This window comes from Haliotis cracherodii, unplaced genomic scaffold, assembly GCF_022045235.1.
Source record: "Haliotis cracherodii isolate W230 unplaced genomic scaffold, xgHalCrac1.p SCAF_21, whole genome shotgun sequence".
Taxonomy (NCBI): domain Eukaryota; kingdom Metazoa; phylum Mollusca; class Gastropoda; order Lepetellida; family Haliotidae; genus Haliotis; species Haliotis cracherodii.
The window spans coordinates 12864118-12877386 of record NW_027266277.1 but is presented as its reverse complement, the minus strand read 5'-3'; the positions used below and the strand labels follow the sequence as shown (position 1 = coordinate 12877386).

The window sequence follows — 13269 nt, the reverse complement described above, 5'->3', positions numbered from 1 at the left end:
TGATATCTTTTGCGTTGAGAATAGACAGGGACCCAGTTGAATTGGCACCAATTACGTCATAATCTAAGGGGGATAACTCAGGCCTATTTCGCTCGTAAAACGAAGGCCTCATAACGGCATATCACTTTCACACTATTGTGAGCTTCCTACTTTCACTGTAAAAAAAAGGAGTGTATATTTTCAAACACAGATACTAACTAATTCTAAAATTGCGTTTTGTTTCGAAAAAGAAAGAAAGTGATTTTTGCGTGTACACTTCCCCTTTAAGGCACACTTAAACTGCGCCCACCTGGCCCCGCCCCATTTATCCACTTTGATCATTCACCGCTAACCAGGTAGGGTTCCAAGCTGTCGTCAAACAGGCCTTGGCCCTCAGCTCAGTCGGTACTGAAAGTTATTCTTCCCACTCTTTCCGAATCGGAGCAGCAACAACAGCAGCTATCAATGGGGTACCACCACATCTCATCCAGCAACACGGCAGGTGGAAGTGAGAATGCTATATATACGTCTTCCTGTGAAACAATTATTCACGTTAGTTAACAGTAACTAAAACATAACTAATAACTGCCAAATGCTACACTACAGTACATTTGTTCCAGTCTGAACGGTGGGCTCAAGCTTCATGGCGAGGGCAAGGCAACAGCTATCTCCACAGCGCCCGGAGCTGGTACCCCACAAAACGATCTTGTGGTTGGCGAGGGGCGGTCTGCGGTGGAACGACGGTGGAAAGGGTAATAGATGCCCAGGTGGCGGCAACGCGGCGCCTGAACGACTTGGACTCCACTAAGACCAGCCAGCTCCTCCTCGATATGGAGCAATGATCATGCGGATCCAGGCACACCTACCTGACACCCATGTCTGTTTTTCTGGCATCCTTTAACGTCGATACTGTCACTACGCACGCGACCCACGTAAGGTGGAAAAGAGCAGGTCAAAGATTAACAGGCGGCTAGCCAATCGTCTCCGCGACGTTGGCAACTTTTCAGCAAGGTCTTCAGCAACCCATGCTTGCCGTAAAAGGTGTATGTTGTTTGTCGTGAGCAGCGACTAACGGGAACGGGTGGTGAGGCTCGCTGACTTGGTTGATGCATGTTATCGTATCCCAATTGCGTGGATAGATGCTCATGATGTCAATCACTTGAATTTCTGGTCCAGACTCGATTATTTACAGACCGCCGTCATATAGGTGGAATATTGCTGAGTGCGGCGTAAACAACAAACAACCGAAGAATCCTGTGTATAAGAGCTTTCTAAACAGGAGGGCACGATTCGATCTTTTCATCCCTGAATACACACCCACAAACTGGTAATATTTCAACAGTCTTGAGACCGCCTCCGTGGTCTAGTTGTAGACCGTCCGCCCGGAGAGTGGATGATCCAGGGTTCGATCCCTGACCGCGTCATACCACACTCTAAATCCAAGTGTTCTTCTAAACACTAAACAGAACACATGGAATCATCACTTTTAGAACGCGTCCATGTGATCTAAAAATATTTTGAACGTCGATGTTCTCGACCCAGAACAGGAGTGTTCTATAAACACAACGTGTTCTGACGTTGTAACACTTTTAGAACGTCTGTAAAGTGTTCTGGAGCGAGATTCAGAACACTACACATTCTCAGACACGTACTTCCACAGTACTGAAATGACAACTCATCGTGTGTGTCGAATACAATTTACGCGATGTTTTTTCAAGGCGCAAGAATTTGAACCACTCACCCATGCATATTTTCTGGCATAAAATTACACGAAAGAAATTCTGAACTGCAACCATGAATTCTTTATTATCTTTATTTGTCGTGGTCATAGATATTCAAGTCACTTAAATATATCAGTCAGAGTTCTTCATGAAACAGTACAAATTGTCGCGTAGCAAATTGAAGCATATTTCCATACGTAAGTTTCAAGTCTTTCACGAAGCGCATGTACTTCGCAGATGTTTCTTGTGGGTAAATATCCCCAAGGACGATGTTCGTAACAGCGACATAACCATCGCTGGTTCAGGAAACTTCATGTCAAATATGACTCTGCAACAGCCTACTACACCAAACATTTTTTGTCATAGTCATATATTTATCAAACTCGAACATATCACATATGACATTCTAATAAATGTTCTTTAGTAAACGCAAGATTACCGTGACATTTGTTTCATTATTAACAGGTTGCAAATGTTTTGGTAAAAAATATCATTTGACTAACAAGTTATCACTTACTTGGATAAAGACTAGAGCAAAATAGACACAAGTACCTTCTTGATTGATCTGCAAATTCTTGTTTCTTTTCCTCCTTTGCGTAGACGTGTGCCGTGTGCAATGATTTCCATGGATGGTACTGATTATCTGCAATGCAACCTGTAAAAGAAACGGCAAGAATGTTTCTCTAAAATATTTCACATAAAATAGCCCAAAACATGTCCTGTGAAGGTTCAGTTATTTTTGTTCATTATATATACTTGCCCTATTCTCTATTGATTTCGATGCATTGTCGATACATGCTGATCATGCCCTCGTATCCCAAGTTTAGATGTTCAGAGATTTGTTACATGTAGCCCGCTTCGCGCTTTCAAACGTTTCATATAGAACCTGAAATATATATTCATTTTATTTGAACATCATTCAAATAAACGGAAACTTTCAAATAGTCACACGTTCAATTTGGATTGCAATATTCAGAAAATTGGCTCTGCTAATGTGCATGGACTTCTCCCAGGAGAGAACACACGCGTTCTACAACAGATCACAGGCGTTCAGCAATAGAACACGTGCCGCCCGAATTAGAACGTTCGAATTTTGTGGTAGAATGTATGGACGCGTCCAGTGTTCTATATTAGAACACATAGATTTAGAGTGCAAAAGACGTTAAACGATGGTACTTGTTGTTGCCCTGCCTGACGCTCGGCATTAAGGGGCTAAAACAAGGACTGGTCGGATCGGAGTCAGTATACTGTGTCTGAGTGGGGTATTCATGTTAAACTGCGGCATGGCATCATCTCAGTGAGCTAGCACAATAAATCGCCATCAGTCCGGACTAGTACAAGCAGACACACACACACACACACACACACACACACACACACACACACACACACACACATGTGCATGCACGTCGCTATGTAAGTGCAATAATCTTGGATGCGACGTTAAATCCAATTTCACCTCACCTCACCTCAGCAGTCTTGTATAGCATGTATGCTTGCGTACGAAAAGCCAGTTTGTACGGTGGCCCATAAAGGTCATGGAGTCTGTTTTTCAATATTTTAATATTTCACTTACTGTTATCGTAACCTTTTGCAAATTAACACGATTTGTCATACAAACATGTGATAAATCATGCATAAAGAAGATATTGAATCGATGAAAAGGGAAGCGAAAATGTCCAAAACTAAAACGAAAAGGTCAAAAACAAAAACGAAAAGGTCAAAAACTAAAATGAAAATGTCATAAACAAAAACGAAAATGTCAAAAACAAAAGCGAAAATGTCAAAAACTAAAATGAAAATACAGAAAACTATTTCCACTGCGGTGATAACATTTTCAATTTACAATACCAATAAAGTGAAACTTTACCACTTTAAAAATGAAATTGCCAAAAAATAAATTAAGAATTCAATTTAATTCCACGCAAAACACATCGTCCAAATACAACAATGCTCCATGCAGAAAGTGATAAAAGTCCACGGCACTTTTTGTGTGTAGAAAATGCGAAAAGGTGAAAAACATGTCACTTGGGCAGCCGAAACTACACGTGCAACGAGGGTATATAAATGATACCGACGGCATGACAGACACTCACACTAACACTAACTCACAAAACAGAAACGGAAATGCCACGACTGACACCCGAACAACGCGAGCTGGCCCTGGGTATGATACAGATGGGAGCCACCCATGCCCACAGTGCTAGAACGTTTGGTTGCTCCCGTGCTGCTGTAACTAATATGATGCAACGTAACAGACTGACAGGGCAGACATCAGACATGCCAAGAACAGGTAGAAAAAGGGTAACTACGCCCAATGAAGACCGGCACTTGCGTACTTTGCATCTCCGGAATCGATTCCTGACAGTAATGTCATCAGCGACGAATGCCTAAGGTCACATGGTTATAGTCGACGGAAAGTGGCAAGGCGACACAGGGCTCAAGGAATCAGGGCTTACATACCTTACAGAGGGTGGTCTTCACTGATGATTGCCGGTTCTATCTGTTCAGAGCTGACAGCGTGTTTACCGCCGAAGGGGAGAACGAACGGCGGCATGTTGCGTTCATTAGGTCGTACCGTATGATGCAGGGGCTGTTATGTTATGTTATGTTATGTTATGTTACGTTATGTTATGTTATAGTGTGGAGTAGAATTTGTGGGCAGCAGGGACACCGTTGGTAATCGTTTAAGGAAATTTGACAGCTCGGCGTTACATGGATGACTTTCTTCGTCCGATTGTCCTATCATTCCTACAACAGCTGCCACGCGGTGTCCTTTGTCAGCACGAGGCTTGACCCCATACAGCCCGAATCGTACAGAACTTCCTTGCACCCAACAACACCTGACGCGTGTGCCCTTTGTCCATTATGTTGAAAGCTTGTTTTGGTTACCCCACCTCAATTCGGGCAACTGTCATGCCAATATCGGATGTTGTATGAATGTTGTTTTAAATATTGATTTCGTTGAGATTTTGATCTTTTCAATACAATTTACCTCATGCATCTTTGTTTTGTTGTGTTTAAACTAAGGTGATTTAAACTCAGGTAAAGTTTCTTTTGGCTGTCAGTTTATGTCTTTTTTCTAAATCCTTTTATTATTTATCTAAAAAATAACCCCCAAATATCGGTTCTTTGCCATTTCCGTGTCAAATGATGTAAATCGTGGCATTAATACATCACCAAATTAATGTCGTAACCAAATAATTCAGTCTTGGTCCTTGATAAACAAAACACCAACTAAATAAAACGATGTGCAGCATGCAACCTTGCCATATCCCATCATAGCAAACGGGTCTGTCTTGATGTTATCAAATCGCACATAGGATATGACTTTATTATACTACTTAAGTATCATTTAGTGACTGGGGGCACGGGTGGCTCAGTCGACTAAGGCGCCGCGATTCGCTGTGCAGAGTTGCGTCCCGTGGACACGCCAGAAACCTATGATTGTGGGTTCGAATCCCGGTTCGCCCCAATTATGTTTCTAGGTTTGTCAGCACCATACCCTTCCTCGTGGGTTTCACCGAAGTGGTAAACGTCTGAGACCTGCATCACTTCGGGCTTTCCTCCCACATTAAGCTGACACGCCGCGATATAACTGGAATACTGTTAAAAGCGGCGTTAAACCCAACTCACTCATATAGTGACTGAAGCTCAGCACAGTGAACTGAGAGCCCTAAGTGCCAGCACATTTAAAAAAAACCTGTATGCCCAGAGGAAGAACTGTAGGCCCAAACATTCAAGCTGAAGCAGGGAGACATACTCTGGCAATATAAATTACAAAACACAACCGGTCACCCAGAAGCGTTTACTGCTATCACGCCGAGTTCCCAGAGACTGTGGTGATAGATGAAGTCTACATTTATCAAGGGCATCACCAGCTTGTAAACATCTTTGCTACTACATGTCATACACCATTTGAAAGGTCTAATCCTACTGTTTATAATTATCAAAGTATTGTTCACCTCATTATTTAAATAATGCATTTATAACTTTATTATTAAGTTTGTTTTTATAAAATTTTGAGCTAACACATTCATAACGTCTAGGTTAAGCACCAAGGAAGTGAAAATGATGGCGATTTTCGGCAATTTTAAGATTTCATAATTTTCTTATTCTTATTCTTATTCTTATTTCTTATTTTCATTTCATTGTAAACGGAAAATGATGTTAAGATGTAATGATTTTAAGTACGATCTATCATCGCGTATTTCCCGATAATTGTGACTTTCCACTCAGTTATATGAGAAAATACCTCCGTTTTTGAAGCTTTATGTAAATAACATGCGCGAAGATTCATTCGATATTTGGTACGGTTAAAAAACTCAACGGTATATCAATAATATTACAGTAACCTCGCCAGGAGTATTTTCGTAGTTGTAACATGCGATTTTATTTAATATAAATTGGTTTGTAATGACGATTTTACCGTAATATGATATAAGGGTCGTGATTAGTCAAAATCAAGCACGTGACCTAAGGCAGCCAAATCAAATTTCAGCAATGGATACCGTCCTCGTGTATGATATTCTAGATTTAGTCTTTGGTTAAATTGTGCTATTTTGAACGTTTTAAGCAGGAAATCGCAACCTTTGTTTAAAGTATGGAACATCGTTGGCATATCGCGCAAGGTTACGACCTCTGACAAAGATTTCTCATGCATATATTGTAGACATCGTGTCCGAGCATAAATATTGAGGTGATAAATGCGGAGATGTCATTTGATTTGAATTACACGATCGCACGGAGAGATGAAAATAGTAACTTAGATGTAAGTTTGAAAATTTTAGAAATATGTTTGTCGACTATATTTATTATTTACTATTTACAGTTTGCTTGAAACAATCGTAAGTATCTGACAGAGTGATGCCGACATCCATACAAAATTAATACAAAAAATGAACAGGTCATTTCTGCATGGATTGGGAAAGATTTGTGTGGAAAGAATGAGGAACTGCACAACTTTGATGAAAAGATGGGAAAATCGCAGTAAAACACAACCACGTGAGAACCTGGCACCTGAAGACACCAACATGACATGCACGTGCAACATCACTTGTTGGGCTTTGAACACGTTTTTCAGGAATCACAACATCCAAGTCCTGCGATGGCCCTCATGGTCACTAGAGTTAAACACAATCAAACATTTAAGGGATGTACTGGATCAACAACTGCGAGCACGGCAGCAACAACCACACAACCTCCGACATTTGGCAGAAGCACTGCAGGCAGAGTGGGTGAACATTCCCCAGGCCACAATTCTGGATCTGATTGCTTCCATGGGACGACAATGCAAGTCAGCTTCGGACTCTAATGGTGGCCATACAAGATATTAAGAAGAGATGACCTTCATCTTGAAAATCTACTTCTTTCCGAGGCAAGGGAGTTAACTTGACTATAAAAGCTCAGTTTCCACCCTTGTCGAACTAGGCTGGAATTTCCAGGCTCGATCGTAGCGCCACAAGTGGCTATTACGAGTTATGTCCCTTCTATGTCCTCCCACTGACCAATCAGATTCCACCTATCATATCACTTGTATTTGCTTCAAACAAAATGGCAGCGTCCAGTAAAGACGATATGATCGATGATCAAGATCTATATTGTAATAGAACGGGTCTTACCTCAAATCATGTGAGCACCTTGATTGAAAACATGAAAAGATTTGCAAAATATCTGTCGACGCCTAGTTGACGGTACATGCATCCTTTGCAAATCTGCATGTCGATTTCGTTACGCCATTTTGATTGGACTATGCACAGATTCGTTGGTCCAGCTAAACTGTAACTCGAAAAGTTCAAGCCTAGTTCGTCAAGGGTGGAAACTGGACTTTTATAGTCAGTTATCTCCCTTGCCTCAGGAAGATGGAAAATCTAATATGGAACCTGCATCGATCTGCGTCAATTTTGAACAATCGATTTCCACCTGTAATGTATTTATATGATATGTAAGATATACATGTCAGATCACCTTTGCGTTTTTGTTTGTTTTTTTGTTTGTTTTTTGCAGAGTATATACTTACTGGTGTAAACAGCTAAGGTTTCAACCAACAACGATTAATATATGTTATTTACGAGCTTAACGTTCATTTACACCCCACGACCTTTAACTAAGGTAAGACCGCCTCCGTGGTCTAGTGGTAGAGCGTCCGCCTGCAGAGCGAAGGGTCCGGGGTTCGATCCCCGGCCGCGTCATACAAAAAGACGTAAAAGATTGTACTTGTTGTTACCCTGTCTGGTGTTCGGCATTAAGGGGTCGGCTCGGGGGGTATTCACGTTAATCTGCGGCATGTCCTTAGTCCTTAGTCCGGGCTAGTACAAGGAGCCACACATATGCATGCACGTCGCTATATAAGTGCAATAATCTTGGACGCGACGTTAAATCCAATTTCATCTCACCTCACCTAACTAAGGTAAGGTATGTCGAAAAATAATTGAATGATTCTAATTTCAAATATTGATTTTGAATTCCTCGAATCGTTACGATTTTAAGATGTTCAACCGGTTTTAAATAATTATTTATATTGACAGCGACAGTAAATCTGGTCTAATACAGAAGATTGGGTTAACTATAAACACATGTTCGACACCACCGACTCAGTGATGAAGGCCTCAGACGTTTACTGCTATTGTGAACCCCACAAGCATGGGCATGGTGAAGAAATCCAGAAACATAATCAAGGGCATGCAGGGTGAGTACTTCCACTACACGGGGGTCCAAATACGTCTTTCTTGTAGCTCCTCAACAGTTAAGTTTCCCAGGGGCGGTCGGGTAGCCTAGTGGTTAAAGAGCTCGCTCGTCACGCCGAAGACGCGACTTCGATTCCCGACATGGGTATAATGTGTGAAGCCCATTTCTGGTGTCCCCCGACGTGATATTGCTAGAGTTGCCCCACCTCTGATAATGCTGTGAAGCTGTCCCGCCTTTACGATGCCTATGACGTTGACGTTGCCCATCTCTGAATATGCCGACCCGTGAAGTTCCGGGGTAGAATAGGTCTTCAGCAACCTTCAGCAGCTTGCGACTATGCTTGTTGTAAAATGCGAATAACGGGATCGGGTGGTCAGGCTCGCTGACTTGGTTGATGCACGTCATCGTATCCCAACTGTGTGGAACGATGTTCATGATATCAATCACTGGATTGTCTGGTCCAGACTCGATTATTTACAGACCGCCGTCATATAGCTTGAATATTGCTGAGTGCGGCGTTAAACAACCAACCAATCAACCAATCAAAGTCGCGTTACGAACTAGACATCCGGTTCGTAAACATGGGTTTCAGCGTGGAGATGTCTCTCGATTGCAGGATTTGCAAAGAATGTGTACCGTCAACTGGACGTCGACAGATATTTTGCAAATCTTTTCAAGTGATTTGATGCACTTAGTGGGGTAAGACCCGTTTTATTACAATATACACTCTTAAAAAAAACAAAACAAAAAACAAAACAAAAACCGCACAGGTAGATTTCTAGTCAATTTATTGTACCTAATAAAGTCGATATATCTAATTTAATATCATAGATACAAATATGAATTTTTGGAGCTCAATAGTTGTCGATGTACAAAGGCATTGAAAACTGTTCAATGTCATATCACATAAGGCCACAAGGTTGCGCTGAACTCAGTGTTTTGGATGCGATCGTTGCGCCCCTTCGATTATCTGCGCACCTCAGCCACATCTATGGGACAAGAACTTTTTTCTTCTTCTTTTTACGCTTTTATTCAGTATAACATTGATTACAGGTTATTACACAAACATGTGTATAATAACTAAATATTTACTCTAGGTGGACAGTAAGGGTTTATATTTTACACAGAATTGCAGAACGTTGTGTTCTGCCACTTGACATCCTGTTTGGTGAGTTGACCCGACTTCCATGCCACGTAATACTCATCTTTACATTTCTGCTGTAATGACTGAATAAATTCCTCGAACCTGGGGAGGCTTTTTTTCTAATTCTACTGGTGAAGATAGAATATTTAACTAACAGGAATGCATACGTTGTTATTTTGGAGGTGGGGTCACCAAAAATGAAATGCTTAACTGTAAATTCAACAGGTTTTTACTATTTAGCCATTTACTAACTTGCTTCCATAATTTCTGTACAAAAATACAATCTATAAATAAATGATCATATGTTTTTAAGTAACGTGACCACAAAAGGTACAATAATCATCATCAGTTACCTTAATTTTCGCTAAAAGTGAATTAGTTGTTACTATTTTATGAGTGAGTATGGGTTTACGCCCGCTTTGAGCAATATTCCAGCAATATCACGGCGGGGGACACCAGAAATGGGCTTCACACATTGTACCCATGTGGGGAATCGAACGCGGGTCTTCAGCGTGACGAGCAAACTCTTTAACCACTAGCTAGGCTACGCCACCGGCCCTTATGTTAATGAAAGAAGCGTACATAAAAGAAAAGTAGTTTAGTTTCAATAGCAGAATAATAGTTTGCTTTATGGATTTTTTCAAAGTCGAAATCTGGAGGTAAAGACAAGTAATCGCTCCAAACTTCCTGGGTCTCCTTAGGTTCTACTATTACATTTTCTAAAAGCTAGGTATAAACGTAGTTAGTTATTCTTGTGGACCCGTGAAGATCCGGGGTAGAATAGTCTTCAGCAACCCATGCTTGCCGTGCAAGGCAACTATGCTTGTCGTAAGAGGCGACTAACGGGATCAGGTGGTCAGACTCGCTCTCTTGGTTGATGCATGTCAGCGATCCCAATTGCGTGGATCGACGCTTGGATCGGTAGGCATATTTAAATCATGATATCTATAATAACAGGTTACAAAATGAAAAGTTGCGGTTACTACAATATTCAAAGGATGTGTGGCAATCCATTTCGCGAAGAAAGCATAATAGAAATCTACAAAGAGAATTAGGAGATAAACATACCGTGTTTTCAATGTAGAGCTAGGTTACCTGTAGATTAATCCCGCTAAATTGAATTTGGAACCGAACGCGCAGCGTGAGGTTTCAAATGTTTAATTGAGAGCGGTTAAATCTACAGGTAACCTAGCTATATGTTTATCTCCATTCTACCATGACTAAATAAAACGCGAACTCTTTGGTGTTAGCAAATATACCGAGTGAAGCGGCATGGGTTGAGATCAGTGTTTTGAGTGGGTTATCGATCTGAATTACGGAATCACCGAACAAAATATGGTGCTGTATATACTCAAGCAGTTTCTTTACACCGTTATACTTCACTCGAACATATTACAGGCATTGAAAGCTTATAAGCACAGCAACTTGGTAAGCTAACATGAGGTGGGAATCCCTATAAAGAAAACAAAGCAAGCTTTGCAAGGCTTTCGCTCTACATTTGCGCGTCACCATTATGACGTCATATCACTCATTGTGACGCAAACAATATGAAGTCACAGTCGTTATAGAAAAGCGCCAAAATTCCAAGCTCTCTGTTGTCTCCGAAACGTAAATACATTCCCTTTGTTGATTTCTGTCGTGTTGTTCTGCACGAAATGTATTGCCACACATCCTTTGAATATTGTAGTAACCGCATCTGTGCATTTTGTAACCTGTAATTGTAGATATTTATTTGAATATGCCTACTGACAATGACTGAAAATAGTACTATACTATGAATATTAGCTTCCGCGGTGATGCGGCCGTCAAACCAGCTGTTTCAATCAGAGGGGGTTTATTGTGATTTAATAGCATCTGATTGACCAATCAGAATCGAGAAATTTCCAAATTTATGGTAGAATTCACGACAAAACACACACTCCGGCGCAGTGGTGACTCAGCATAACACTATGCTGGCTGGCTGCCGGCCGCATGGAACTCTGGTTAGGAGAGTGGACAAAACATTGTCATGACGTCACTTCTGGAGATTCGAATATGCGCTCGCAACTTGATGACGTCATATATTGGTCGAGTTTACTTTTTAGAGGGAAGGTCGAGTAAGTTCTTTCCCATAAAAGTCCATAACAGATTGATGATATTTGAATGTTTACAAAATTTAATAATATTGTTCTGTCTAGTTAGGCATGTATTTCAAGGTCAACAAATCAGGAGGGGCGGTCGGGTAGCCTTGTGGTTAAAGCGCTCGTCACGCCGAGGACCATGGTTCGATCGATTCCCGACATGGGTACAGTGTGTGAAGCCCATTTCTGGTGTCCCCCGCCGTGATATTGCTGGAATATTGCGGCTTAAAACCATACTCACTCACTCACTCAACAAATCTGGAACAAAAATAGATTTTTTCCTATCTCAAATATGTTTTTATCTCCGGTTATCATTTGCAGAACTGAGGAGTTTTTTTGTTTTTTTTTAAAAAGCACGTCGCAAATATCGAATTTTATTTTACCCTAAAGGACGTTCATGTGATGGGGGTGAAAAGTTGGACTAAACCCTAAATCGGGAATCGAACAAGAAACGGTTGAATATTAAACTGGTTTCCAACAAACAGTTTCGCCAACAATTTGCACGAGTTATCGAACTTGAGAGTGAAGCCAAATGTAGTCACGATCAACTGGGTGAAAAAAAAGCGGGTCTTGCCTTCCAACGTTACCAAGTACCAGGTAGATGAGTGTGTGTCTCTAACTTATATGCCTCATGCAGTTTGATTGTGTTTAATATATTTGCTTCGACGACGGCTTGACTGTTGCACGTTCGCTTGTCACTACTGTCACTCTGAAAAACTCGGAAACGAGCGAGCTGGTGCTGTTCCAGCGTCTGTTTACACTTGGTATCTCTGAGCTGGTTAGGCGCGTGAATTTGAAGTTTCGAGCGTCTGTAAGGTAATAAAAAATTAATAGATGCATTCAATGTAGTATTTGATATACAACACTTTTTCATAGGGCTGTTAAGGTCTTCCCGTTAAGAGATACGTGTTTCATGATGCTAAGCAGATTGTAGGTCCAAATGTCTACTTATAGTAATTAGGCCTCTAGGGAATAATAATTTTACTTTGTCAGTACAATTGGCTGATGTGTTTAGAAATCTTATTCAGTCTGTAATTACTAAAATATAGAAACATGAATTCCTTATAATTTACTAGTCATGATGAAAGCGAGATTTTTTTTCATATTCTTGTTCAACCAGAGTTGTGTCCCTTATATGTGGGCCAGTAGGGGTCACGGGTACCAAGCATCTAGAGATGGGACGATTTGAAATTTAAAACCCAGGTACCTGACCCTTATACCTGATTCTACCCGGGTACCCGTTGCAAGTCTCAAGATTTAGGTACAAAATGTCAACTTGGGTATTGTTTTAGTGGAGCCCAGGCAAATGGTATTTAGATACTTGGGTTGGGATGGGTAACTGAAATACTCAGGTCGGGTGGGTACTGAGAAGGAGCTGGGTACCCACAGGACTACCCAGACCTGTGGTTAGTCGATATCATGTGATATATTGTCCAATGACAAAAATTCACCATAACCACATTGTTACACTTCAAGTTACTATTCGCTGTCACAGGCCATCAATCAACAGAGATCAAGGCTATTTCATCCCATCCGCCTACTATGAACTCATTAAGCAATAATCACTTATCCTGTTTAATTAGCTTCATGTCCCATTGGCTTCCACCCATGTGTTCTG

The 13269-nt window shown here is 41.1% G+C and overlaps 1 protein-coding gene across 1 annotated transcript in view; it reads left to right on the top strand.

The window, feature by feature from the left end:
- The first annotated feature begins 12184 nt into the window (after positions 1 to 12184).
- The window catches only part of LOC139470847 (phospholipid scramblase 2-like), a 37778-nt gene continuing 36693 nt past the window's right edge, over positions 12185 to 13269 (top strand). Inside the window, exon 1 of the transcript XR_011653800.1 lies at positions 12185 to 12248. The gene's annotated coding sequence lies outside the window, so the exon portion shown is untranslated. The remainder of the gene's footprint in view (positions 12249 to 13269) is intronic.